The sequence below is a fragment of the Cebus imitator genome, unplaced genomic scaffold (genome assembly GCF_001604975.1).
Source record: "Cebus imitator isolate Cc_AM_T3 unplaced genomic scaffold, Cebus_imitator-1.0 Scaffold567, whole genome shotgun sequence".
Lineage (NCBI taxonomy): Eukaryota > Metazoa > Chordata > Mammalia > Primates > Cebidae > Cebus > Cebus imitator.
In genome coordinates, this window is record NW_016107882.1 from 412,705 (window position 1) to 424,501 (window position 11,797).

The window sequence follows — 11,797 nt, forward strand, 5'->3', positions numbered from 1 at the left end:
AAAACAGAACAAAGGAAGTACAATTAATATAAATGTTATTTTTACCCCAACTAAGCAGGAAGGTGGGAGGGAAAGAGCAAAGGACAGAGAATACAAATATACAACAAATAGCAAAATGATAAATTTAAATCCTATCATATTAGTAGTTACATTAAATATAGACTAAAAACTCCTAAATGACATTTGTTGGACTAAATAAAAAATAAAATACCTAACTATATGCTGTTTACAGATTGAACGTAAAAGAACAGGCCAAGTGCAGTGGCTCACACCTGCAATCCCAGCACTTTGGGAGGCTGAGGCAGGTGGATCATTTGAGGTCAGGAGTTCGAGACCAGCCTGACCAAGATGGTGAAACCCTATCTCTAGTAAAAATGCAAAAAAAAAAAAAAAAAATAGCCAGGCATAGTGGCACATGCCTGAAGTCCCAGCTACTCAGGAGGCTAAGGCAGGAGAATCACTTGAACCCAGGAGGTAGAGGTTGCAGTGAGCCGAGATCCCACCACTGCACTCCAGCCTGGGTGACAGCAAAACTCCATCTCAAGAAAAAAAAAAAAGGGGGGAAAACAATAGCAAATATATTTATAACATGCAAACAGAACCTTAAGAAACTTTATCTGATTAGATTGTCATACTAAGTGTAAAGACTAGGAGAATTAGCAGAGTTAAAGACAGACATTTCACGATGATAGAAGTTTGATTCAATTAGAAGATGCGATATTTAAAAGTGCATGTACCTAATCACATGGCTTAGATATATGAAGCAACAATGACAGGATTTAAAGAAGAAACAAACCTGCAAACATAGTTGGGGATTTTAACATAGATGTCTTGGTAATTGACGTAACCATCAGGGGAAGATGTAACTGCGGAGAGAAACAACTCTATTCACCAAATGATGTGCCATTTTAAGTGCACACGAAGCAGCTGACAAAATAGACCATATGCTTGACCATAGATAAATTTCAACACGTTTAAATCACACAGAGTATGTTCTCTCATCTAAATGAAGCTAAATGTCATGAATTCTGCCCATATTTCCCAGGGCAGAACTGAGCTGCTTGGCCCAGGAAGCTGCAAGAGTGACAGGAAAACATTTGCTGAGGAAGGACAGCAGAAGCTGCAGTAGTGATGAGCAGCTATCATGTGACACTGTCAAGGGCTGACTAGGTGCAGATTAACTCCCTCAAACATAAGAAAAGTGAATGGGGGCCAGGTGCAGTGGCTCCAAATGCTTTGGGAAGCTGAGGCAGGCAGATTGCCTGAGGTTAGGCATTTGAGACCAGTGTGGCCATCACAGCGAAACCGTCTCTACTAAAAATACAAAAATTAGCTGGGTGTGGTGGCCTATGCCTGTAATCTCAACTACTCTGGAAGTTGAGACAGGAGAACTGCCTGAACCCAGGAGGCGGAGGTTGTAGTGAGCTGAGATCGTGCCATGGCACTCCAGTGTCTGGACAACAGAGTGAAAATCCATCTCAAAGAAAAGAAAAGAAAAGTTAATGGGTCCACAATTGTTGCTTCTGATCAAAATGGAGTAGAGACTGGATTTACCTTCTGTCGGAGAACATGGTCATCAGGTGGGAAAGTAAAATGGGCTTTGCCCCAGCAGGCAAGCGGCATCAGCCCTGAGTGAAACACTGCTCTGGCCCTGCTGGACAAAGCTTAAAAGTGAAACCTGAAAGAAGGACCACTACACAGGGACCTTACCAGCAGCCAAAGTTCCAGAATATTCACATTAGTACAACGTTATCCACAACTCAACAGGGTTAAATCACAATGCCAGGCATCTACTGGAAATTAGCACAATGCAAAACGGTGGGAAGGTGTGATCTACAGTCGGTAGAAACAGACCCAGAGATGACTCAAATGACAGCATTAGTAGAGACATTGACAATTATCAAAACCGTTGCCTCATTCCAAGAACTAGCCAAAGGCAAGACTGAACATGTGTAATAGAAACATGACGGTTATTTTTTAAAAGACACAAATCCAAATTCTAGAGATGAAACTACAATGTCTCATATGCAAAATGCACTGGTTGGGGTGAAAGGTGGATTTAACGTCTCAGAAGAAAGGACAGATGAACTTGAAGACACAGATGACAGTGTAAACTGTTCAAAATGAAATAAAGAAAAAAGACAAAAAAATCAACCAAGCATCAGAGAACTGTGAGACTTCAAGCCATCTAATATGCAAGCCATGGGAATCCTCAAAAAAGATCAGGTCTGGAGGAGGTCATTTTATGATAGTTCACCAGAAGGACAAATGTGTATGTACCTAGTAACAGAGCTTCATAATAAATTCAGCAAAATCTGATAGAACTGCAAGGAGAAATAGACCAGTCCACACAATTATACTCGGAGATTTCAATACCTCTTTCCCAATAATTGATGGAACAGATACAGAGAAACTTTTAAGGATACAGAGGACTTGAAAAGCAGTATGAACTAACTTGACCTATTTGATATTTATGCAATAGTTCACCCAATAATATCAGAGCACACATTCTTTTCAAATGTGTGTGAAGAGCTTACCAAGACAGGCCACGGTTCAGACATAAACTTCCCTTTAGGGATTCAGGTAATGTAAAGTATGTTCTCCAACAAAAAGGCAGATAAATTTGACACCAAAATGAAAAATACGTTTGGGGAATATAAAGAAGCATATCCAGACAATCTTCTAATATTTGGAAACTAATCATATATGTAAATAACAATGGATCAAAGAAGAAATCAAAAGGGAAATAGAAAATATTTTGAACTGAGTGAAAACAAAACAACACATCAAACGTTTTGGAATTCAGCTAAATCAGACTTTAGAAGAAAGTCTGGACGTGAAGCCTGCCTCAGAAGTAAATAATGGTAAAACTGATGACAGCCTCCACCCAAAGAAGCCCCATGTGGCACTTCGGAAGAAACTGAAAAGCTGATTCTAAAATTCATATGAAAAAGCACAGGACTGAGAATAGGCAAAACAACTTTGAAAAAGAACGAAATTGTCTGACTTACATTACCTGACTTAAAAATGTATTACAAAAGAATCATAATCAAGATAGTGCCATTTTAACCTCCTTGGCTGCCACAAAACACCCCAGACTTGGGGGCTGAACAACAGACATTTGTTTCTCACAGTTCTGGAGGCTGGAAATCCAACACCGAGGCACCGGCTGATTCTGTTCCTAGTGAGGCCTCCCTTCCTGGCTCGCAGACGGACGCCTTCTCCCTGTATCTTCACACAGCAGAGAGTGAGAGAGAGAGAGAGCTTCCCCTTTTGATAAGGTCACAGCCCTCCTGGGTTATGACTCCACCCTTATGACTTCATGTAACCTAATCACCTCCGAAAAACTCTGCCTCCAGATAGTCACCTTGGGGATTATGGCTTTAACCTGTGAATTTGGGGGTACCCAATTCAGTCGGCAGCAAGTGTGGTACTGGCATAAAAATAGATTAACAGATGATAACACAGGGCCCCCCCCACACAATTGACTTTTCAACAAAGGTGCAAAAGCAACTCAGTGGGGAAAGCGCTGCCTTCAGCACGCAGCGCTAGAACAACTGGTTATTCGGACGTAAAATAGTGAACTCCAATCGGTGTCTTACACCAAGCTGGTTTAAATGGATTATATGTGTAAATATGCAGTCTATAATTGTAAAATTTTTAGAGGAAAACTTAGGAGAAAATCTTTGTGATCGTGGATTAGGTAAAGATTTCTTAAATACATCACTAAAAGCAGGATTTGTGAAAGAAAAATGAATTCAACTTCATCAAAATTAATAACTCTTCTCTTCCAAAGACTCTATTGGGAGGATGAAAAGACAGTCCAAGACTGGGAAAAATATGTGCAAAGTATCTCTCTGATAAGGGACTGGTATCCAGAATAGTAAAGAACTCTCGAACCTCAATTAAATAACCCAAATGTGCAAAAGATTTGAGCAGACACTTGACACAAAGTGGCCCCAATGCCACTAACACGTGAGAAGCTGTCGAAGATCATTCTGAGAGGCGTGAAGGAGGCAGTGCTGTAGACACACGGGGGGCTAACACTGAAAAGAGGGGCCGGACTAAACATTCGCTGGAATGTGAGGTGACCAAAATTCTCACACCCTGTTCATGGAAATGTAAAATGATACAACTACTGTGCAAACGAATTTAACAGTTTTTAAACAACAGTTAAACATATATCTACCAGCCAACCTAGCCACCCACTACCAGGTACTTCTTACCTACCACAAAGAAATGACAGCCCGTGTTCATACGAAGACTCGCACGCAAATGTTCATAGCAGCTTTATTTGTAAGAGCCAAATGTCCATCAATAGGCAGACAGATAAACCAAGTACATCACATCCCATATCCACACAATGGACACTACAAATAAGTAAAACGGAATTGTTGGGAGCCCTCCCGTGTGAGACTGCAAAGCAGGTATTCACGATACGGGAGGTTGAGCCCGGGAGCAGGGCCTCCAGGCAGAGGGAAGTCGGGGACAAGAGAAAAAGGAGAATCTAGTTAAAAGACAACCAGACGGGCGAAACCCGATGGCCTGCGTTCATGAGGAACAAGGTTTTTTGCTACAGAAACTTGCTTATGAGCACCAAAGATATTATTATCTTCTATAACCACCTATTGCTTAGCTGTCAATTTATTGTATAGAATTGATGATTTAGCTACTTGTTTCTCTCCTTACCAAGACGTCAATCAGACCCTGAAAATGTATATATTCTGAGCCTTGAGAAATAAAGTTGCTGGTGGGGCACTGACTCCCCAGACCTCCTGACCCTGCTTTTCTGTCTTCTTTTCTTCCTGCGCACTCCCCATTCAGGTTGGAACCCTCTTGCTGGTCAAGAGTTCCCGGCACGGAATTAACTACTGATGCGATGATGTGGCTTCTTCTCAAATATGCTGAATGCAAGAGAGCAGACCCAGAAAACAGTACTTACGGTATAATTCTATTCATACAAAATTATATTAAAAACACATTGGTCTATAATCATGGAAACCAAATCAGGCCAGGCATGGTGGCTCACATCGTAATCCCAGCATTTTGGGAGGCTGATGTGGGCCAATCACTTGAGGTCAGGAGTTCGAGACCAGCCTGGCCAACATGGTGAAACTCCAGGCTGGTCTCGAACCAAAACACAAAAATTAGCCTGTCTGTACTAAAAACACAAAAATTAGCCAGGTGTGGTGGTGCACACCTATAATCTCAGCTACTCAGGAGGCTGAGGCAGGAGAATCACTTCAGCTTGGGAGGCAGAGGCTGCAGCGAGCTGAGATTGTGTCACTGCACTGCAGCCTGGGCAACACAGCGAGACGCTGCCTCAAAAAAAGAAGAAAGGAAGAGAAAGAGAGAAAGAGAAAGAAAGAAAGAGAGAAATGAGGGGAAGAAAGGAAGGAAGGAGGGAAGGAAGGAAGGAAGGAAGGGAGGGAGGGAGGGAGGGAGGGAGGGAGGGAGGGAGGGAGAGAAGGAAGGAAGGAAAGTGAGAGAGACAGAAAGGAAGGAAGGACATCAGTGGTTGCCTGCGGGAGGGGCAGGGTAGAGACACAAGCAGACAGAGGGAAGCAGGCGAGTGATGAGTGCCCACCGCCATCATCCTGAGTGTGATTGGGCTGCACGCCCGTCAGTCACTCACCAAATCATACACTGAGAATACTGCATATCACACCTCAGTGCAGCTGTTTTTAAAAACCTTTACCTAATCCACAATCGCAGAGATTTTCTCCCATTTCCCTCTAAAATATTAAAATTATAGATTGCGTATTTACACATAGAATGCATTCCAAGCTAGTGCGTGTGAGACACTGGTTGAAGCTTACCATTTTACGTCCGAGTAGCTGGTTGCTCCAGTGTTGTCTGTTGAAGGCAGCCCTTTCCCCACTGAGTCTTGTTCAGATGGTGGAATCATGAAAGACATCTCCCAGGTCCTCCAGTGCTGTTCTCCTTCAAGATTCCTTTGGCTACTTCAGGTCACCACATCTCCAAACACATTTTAGAACCAGCTGGTTAATTTCTTCAAAAAAGCCAGTTAGAATTTTGATTGAGAGTGCACTGAATCTATATGTCAGTTTATGCAGAACTGACATCTCATCAATATTGAGGCTTCCAGTCATAACCAGGGACTCCCCTCTACTTGTCTAGGCTTTTAAATGTTTCTCACAGCAATGGATTCTAGGTTTTCAGCCCACAAGTCTCAGATACATTTTCCCCAGGCATTTTGTTTTGGATGCTATTGTAAATGAAATTATTTTAGATTTTATTTTATAATCGTTTGCTGCTAGTACACAGAAATACAATCGATTTTTATCAGATCCCCGTGGCCTTGCTAAATTCACTTACAATTTCTAGTAGTTTTTAATTTTTTTTTGTAAATTCCTCAAGATTTTCTACAAACACGGAACCTATGTTCCCATGATGGAAACCCATGACGGAAAAATCTCGTCATCAATATTTCAGTGTCCCTTGAAGTCGCCTGTCCTGTAGCCAAGCCACTCACCAATGCCTGTGAGTGCACTGGGGCCATGCTCCGGCCACCCCTCCTTGGCTAGATGACCGACCTGATGCGTGGTTAGAACGTGCGCCCCCTGGGAAGAAGATCCCTTTCACAGAAGACCATGATGACGCAGCTTTCCACTTTCAGGTGGGGGCAGTGTGTTGTGTACAGACAGATACATGTCATCCAGGCCCCAGTGCATGCATTCCCTCCATCCAATGTCATAAGAAACTCTCACGTAGTCAGAGGTCTGGGTGAAGGAAGGGGTCTCAACGCAGCGGGAGTGGGTACTTGTTCATGGAACTTACCACGGCTTCCAGACCTGCTCAGGCCTTGTACACATTCCCCCTGATGACGGCAGGATGCTGCCTGCACAGCCTCTGTGGGTCCAACGGCAGGCGGCTTCTGCTGGGCGGCCCAGCTTCTGCAGCGACGGAGCCCCCTGAGTCTCTGTCCTGTCTCAGGGCACTCTTATTCAAAAGGAGAATATGGATTTCCAGGAGAGCGTTCAGCTCGCACTCAGCTCATCGTGTGCGCTGCCTACATCTCCATCTGCCACAGACCCTCCAAGCCCACCTGGTTCTGCCAGGTCAGTGTTTCTCAAAGTGGGGCTCCTGGGCCAGCAGCATCAGCATCGCCTGAGAACATTCTAGAAACGCAGGTCTCACACCTGCGGAAGCTGCGTCTCTGAGGATGGAGCGCGGTGATCTGTGCCTCCTGTGCATGTAAGGTTCATGTAGGTGACTCTGATGCCGGCTAGTGTGAGAACAACACCAGATCGTGTGGCCCCCCGGGGTGGCAGCTTCCCATCCAGACCAGCAGCAGAACGTTTCTTAATCTGGGCTCCACTCGCGACCAAATGCTTTATGGGTGACACAGAAAATGGACCAGAGAAGCACTCCCAAGGGTCTCGGACCTCGCCTCACCAATCCCAAGAGCCTCACCCGGTACGATACCTCTTTCCTAGGGTAAGCTTGCCAGACACAGCGCGTTTCCTTTCATTTTGGGTACGTAGTTTGGCCAATCAGACCAATGGGCCCACGGAAACTTCGCCAAGGTGGCAGGTTTTGAAAATGTTACTTTCTCTCTTTCAGTTTTAGCAAGCTCGTGTCTTACCAAGGCGTCTTGGAGTTTTTCATGTCTTGCTCCCCAGGCTGACTCGGCCTGGTGCCATCTGTGTGGCTGACCACCGTGACATGCTGTGCCATGGTGATACCATCAGGCTGTCTGTGACTAAAGCCAGCAGTAAGCTGGAAAATGGCACGGCTCTGAGAGAAGACATCGGCGTGTACTGTTGTCCCTGCCATGCGGGAGGAAACGTCTCCCTCCTGGGGTGGCCCCGGGGAGGGCACAGGGGTGCAGCTGTGAGCAGGACCTCTTGCCTGGGGCCGGCACCTTCCATCTTTCTCAGACCCGGCCACACAAGGGCTGGGATCTCACCTCCCACACCCCTGGACAAAAGCTACTCCTGCCTACCGGCCCCTCACACTTGCCCTCCCCGAACCCCTGACCCCCGGAGCCTTCCCAGCACCAGCGAGAGGTCAGGGTCTTTGGAGTCTGAGCTGGGCTCCCTGGGACTTCCTCCGAAAGCACACAGGACACCCTCAATGTAGGAAAGACGCGGGCAGGTATATGACTGGCATCTCACTGCCATTCGTCCGAGAGCCAGCCGGCCCACCGTCCTTGTCCTCTGTCAGATGCAGCACCTATGGGGGCAGCACCCATGCCGCCTTCCAACTCAAGTGGAACATGGGGCAACATCCAGCACTGAGGGTCCCCCGGGAGGCGGCACCCAAGGAGGGGGACCCGTGAGGCAGGGCTGCTTTAGAGACAGCAGTCAGCAGCCAGAGGCTCCCTGTGGGCTCTGCAGCTGTGGTCCCAGCCCGTGGAGAGAGGCACCCAGCAGGGGTAGGAAGTGCAGACGCTGGATGGCTCCACCTGCCTGCACCCAGCACCCTGAGCCCACAGCAGCCACAGCAGCAATGACAACCATCACAAAGCTGGCTTGGTGTTTAGGGCAGAGTACCAAGCATGCAAAGGTTGGCCATTTAATCAGGTCTGATCGGCTCACAACCACACCGCTTCCACCTGCACAGCTCACAGGGCATTCCTGCTGTGGGAGGGTGCAGTTGCGTGGACCTAGAAGCTGCACTTTCTCTGTGTCATCCATGGGCCCAGCTCCCATGGCTGGTTGCTCTGAGAACACCCAAAGCTCCTTTATCCTAATTCATGTGGTAGGAAGTCAGGGTTGATCCAGGGTGCAGGTTACATCACTCAGGGGCCCCTCCTGAGTGGCAGGTGCATTCTCCGTGTGCCGCGGTCGGTGAGGATGTGCCCGCCTGGGTCTGTGACCGTGGTCCCTCCTCCTCCCTGCCCTGTGCCCTGTCAGCTTTGGGTCACAATTTTGCACTCCTTCAGAACTTGCAAGTACTTCCAAAATGTGCTTTGCCTGTGTACTGTTTAGTTTTGAGACAGGGTCTCGCTGCATTACCCATGGTGTGCTCTCGACTCCACTCTGCAGGTTCAAGGGATTCTCCAACCTCTGCTTCCCTGAGTCGGTGGGACTACAGGCGTGAGCCACCATGCCCAGCCCACCTGTGTGTTTTTAAGGTCTCCGAACGTCCATTCTCTGTGTGTGTTTTATTAATGGCTTCTCTTCGTCATCTGCAAAGCCTTTTCCTTGGGAGATGGTTTGTCTCCTTGACCCTGCTGCTCCGGAGCCAAGCACTGGCTCGTTCCCTTTCACTGAAACCTGTGCCATGGAGCTTATGCGGGCAGAGAGATCCCTTCTGTGGCGGCCACTGACACAATCAGCTTTGAGGCGGCACAGCCCCCTCTCCTGAGGTCCCCTCACCTCCCTGGCCAGGCTGAAGTCCCACCCCTGATAAGAGACAGTGTCAGGAGAGGGGCTCTTCAGGTGGTCAGTCCAGGAGGACTCCACCCTGAGGAATGGGGCCAGTGCCTTCATAAAACAGACCGCAGAGAGCTCTCCCCAGCCACCACCATGGGGAGATACAGGGAAAGAACGATCTCCAACCCTCACGGGACACAGAGTCGGCCAGGTCTAGGTCTTGGCCTTGGCCCCCAGGCTGTGGAACTGTGAGAACTAACGGCTTCTGTGGGAGCCCCAGGCTGCTGGGATTTTGTCATAGCAGCCCCAGGGAGTCGCCAGGTTCCTGCTTGATTCCAACTCAGCCTGGAAGCGCAGCTCCGGGTGCCTTCTGCCTGGGAGCCAGCGCAGGGTGAGGGGTGTGGGGAGTGCAGGGCGCAGCAGGGGGTGGGACACCAAGGGGCGCTGCTTCCCCCACTGCTGAGCACGGACTGTGGGTGGGGGATGGCTGGGGAGCCCCAGGGCTCGCCTGGACGCCCACGGCAGGGTGTCACGCAGGGGCACCGAGGGTACACGGGGAGGATCGCCGGGGTTTGGGTGACCCCGGGGGGCAACGTGCAGAGCGGGGCGCGGCCACTCACCTCGGTGCCATCTAAGGACCTGGACGTCCTGGGCCTGGCGGCCTGGGCTGCACCCTTCCTCGGCGCGCTGAATGTTAGAAATCCTGCCCGGACATCTCGGAGGGGAAGCCTCTGAGTCCATTCGGCGCGGAGCTGGGTGTCGGACGCCAGGGCTTTCCAGGCCCGCAAGGGGCATGGCTTCCCACGCGAGCGCGGTGCGAGCCCCGTGGTTCCGATGCCGGCCAGAGGCGGCTCGGCTCGGCTGGTGGTCTGGGGGTCGCGGAGCCCCCAAGGCCACGGAAGGACCCGCGTCTCCGCAACCTGCACGCCGCGAAGCGGGGTTCCGAGCTGGTCAGGGCCGGAGCCCGGGCCCCGGCGTGGAGCGGCGGGTGGGAGGGAGGTGGTCCCGGGAGCGCGGGGTGGCCTCAGGGGCGCCCGGACGGGGAGGGAGGGAAGGGTCGGCCCAGCCGGCTCCCCGCGGTTCCTCGCGCGCCGCCGCCCGGCTCCTTCCCTGTCCCGAAGGCGGCGGGTGCGCGGGGCAGCGCCAAGGGGTGCGAGCGAGGGCGACCCGGACCGTTCTCGCAAGGAAGGCGCCCGTCTAGACCCGCGCCGCTCCGGACCCACAGGCCCCCGCACCCGGTGTCCGGGCCCCGGGGCGCGCGGGACCGCGCTGGCCGTGGAGCAGTGGCCGCCGCTGCTCTGAGCCGTCCGCGCCCGGGGGGCGGGGGACGGGGGCGCGGCTCGGGGAGGTGCGGAGGCGGAGCCAGGACGCCGGGGCGACCCCGGCCGCGGGAGGGGCGGGGCGGGGCGGACCCTGGCGACAGAATAAGAGCCCGAGGCCGAGCCGAGACCGCCCAGCGCAGCGGAGCGGGAGGGGAGGCTTCGCGGACGTTCGCGGCCAGGACTCGCGCGCAGCAGCCGAGGCCCGCGAGCCCAGGTGAGGCCGGGGCGGCTCCCGGCACTGGCGTCCCCAGCGCATCCTCCCGGCGCGCCGCTCCCTCTGCAGACCCCGATGTCGGGCGCAGGGGCTGGGAGGCGGGTTCGGGGGGCCGGGCGCCGTCTGGGGTCACCGCGTCCCTCAGACCGCACGTGGTCTTCAAAGTCGCCAACAGTCGCGGTGCCGAGCGCTCCTGGTAGCGCCGTGTGGGCCTTTGAGGCCGAGGGGGGGTGTCCACCGAGGGGCGCAGGGCTCAGGACGGCGTGGGCGCCACTGGTGTGGGGGCCGCGTGGATGCCTGTGGCTGTGACTTGGGGGACCCTGTTTCTTCTTGTGGAACTTATCCCCACTGGGGGCGCGGCGCACCCTAGATCCGATCGGAGTGGGTGTTCCCCGCCGCTCCGTCCCGCGGGGGCTTTGTCTGATTTTGGGGCGCGGGCGGCCGCCCGTGCTCCGGGCAGTGCAGGGAGGCCGGGCGAGGGCTCTGCAGGCAGCGCCGCTTCTTGTTCTGGGCGTGGCGGGGAAGGTCGCGTCCTAACAAGCCACGGTTTGCTGCGTGGACCCAAACCTCGCCTCTGAGGCCCAGTGCTCGGGAGTGGGGTCAGTGGCCCCAGGGCTGCGGCCGCTTCCCGGGCAGGCGGCAGAGCAGGGAGGCCGGAGACTCACGAGCTCCGCACCCAGCGCCCTCTCCCAGCACGGCTCCTGCTCGCGCCGCGGAACCCAGCGCGGGGGTCGTGCGGGTGGGAAGGGTCGTGCGGGGTGAGGGTTGTCACCGGGAGCTGAAGAATCCACCCAGTAGCGGCGCGTGACGTAGCTCATGGGCGAGTGTTGTGTAAACTTGGATGCAGCGGAAAGTGGCCCGTTAGAGCTGCCGCCTGCGTCCAGCTTCATTGTGTGTGTGTGTGTGTGTGTGTGTGT

General features: G+C 51.9%; 1 protein-coding gene across 1 annotated transcript in view; it reads left to right on the top strand.

Annotated features, from left to right (window-relative positions):
* The first annotated feature begins 10,805 nt into the window (after positions 1-10,805).
* Positions 10,806-11,797, top strand: part of SLC6A3 (solute carrier family 6 member 3) — a 52,847-nt gene continuing 51,855 nt past the window's right edge. The window contains exon 1 of the mRNA XM_017515945.2: positions 10,806-10,880. The gene's annotated coding sequence lies outside the window, so the exon portion shown is untranslated. The remainder of the gene's footprint in view (positions 10,881-11,797) is intronic.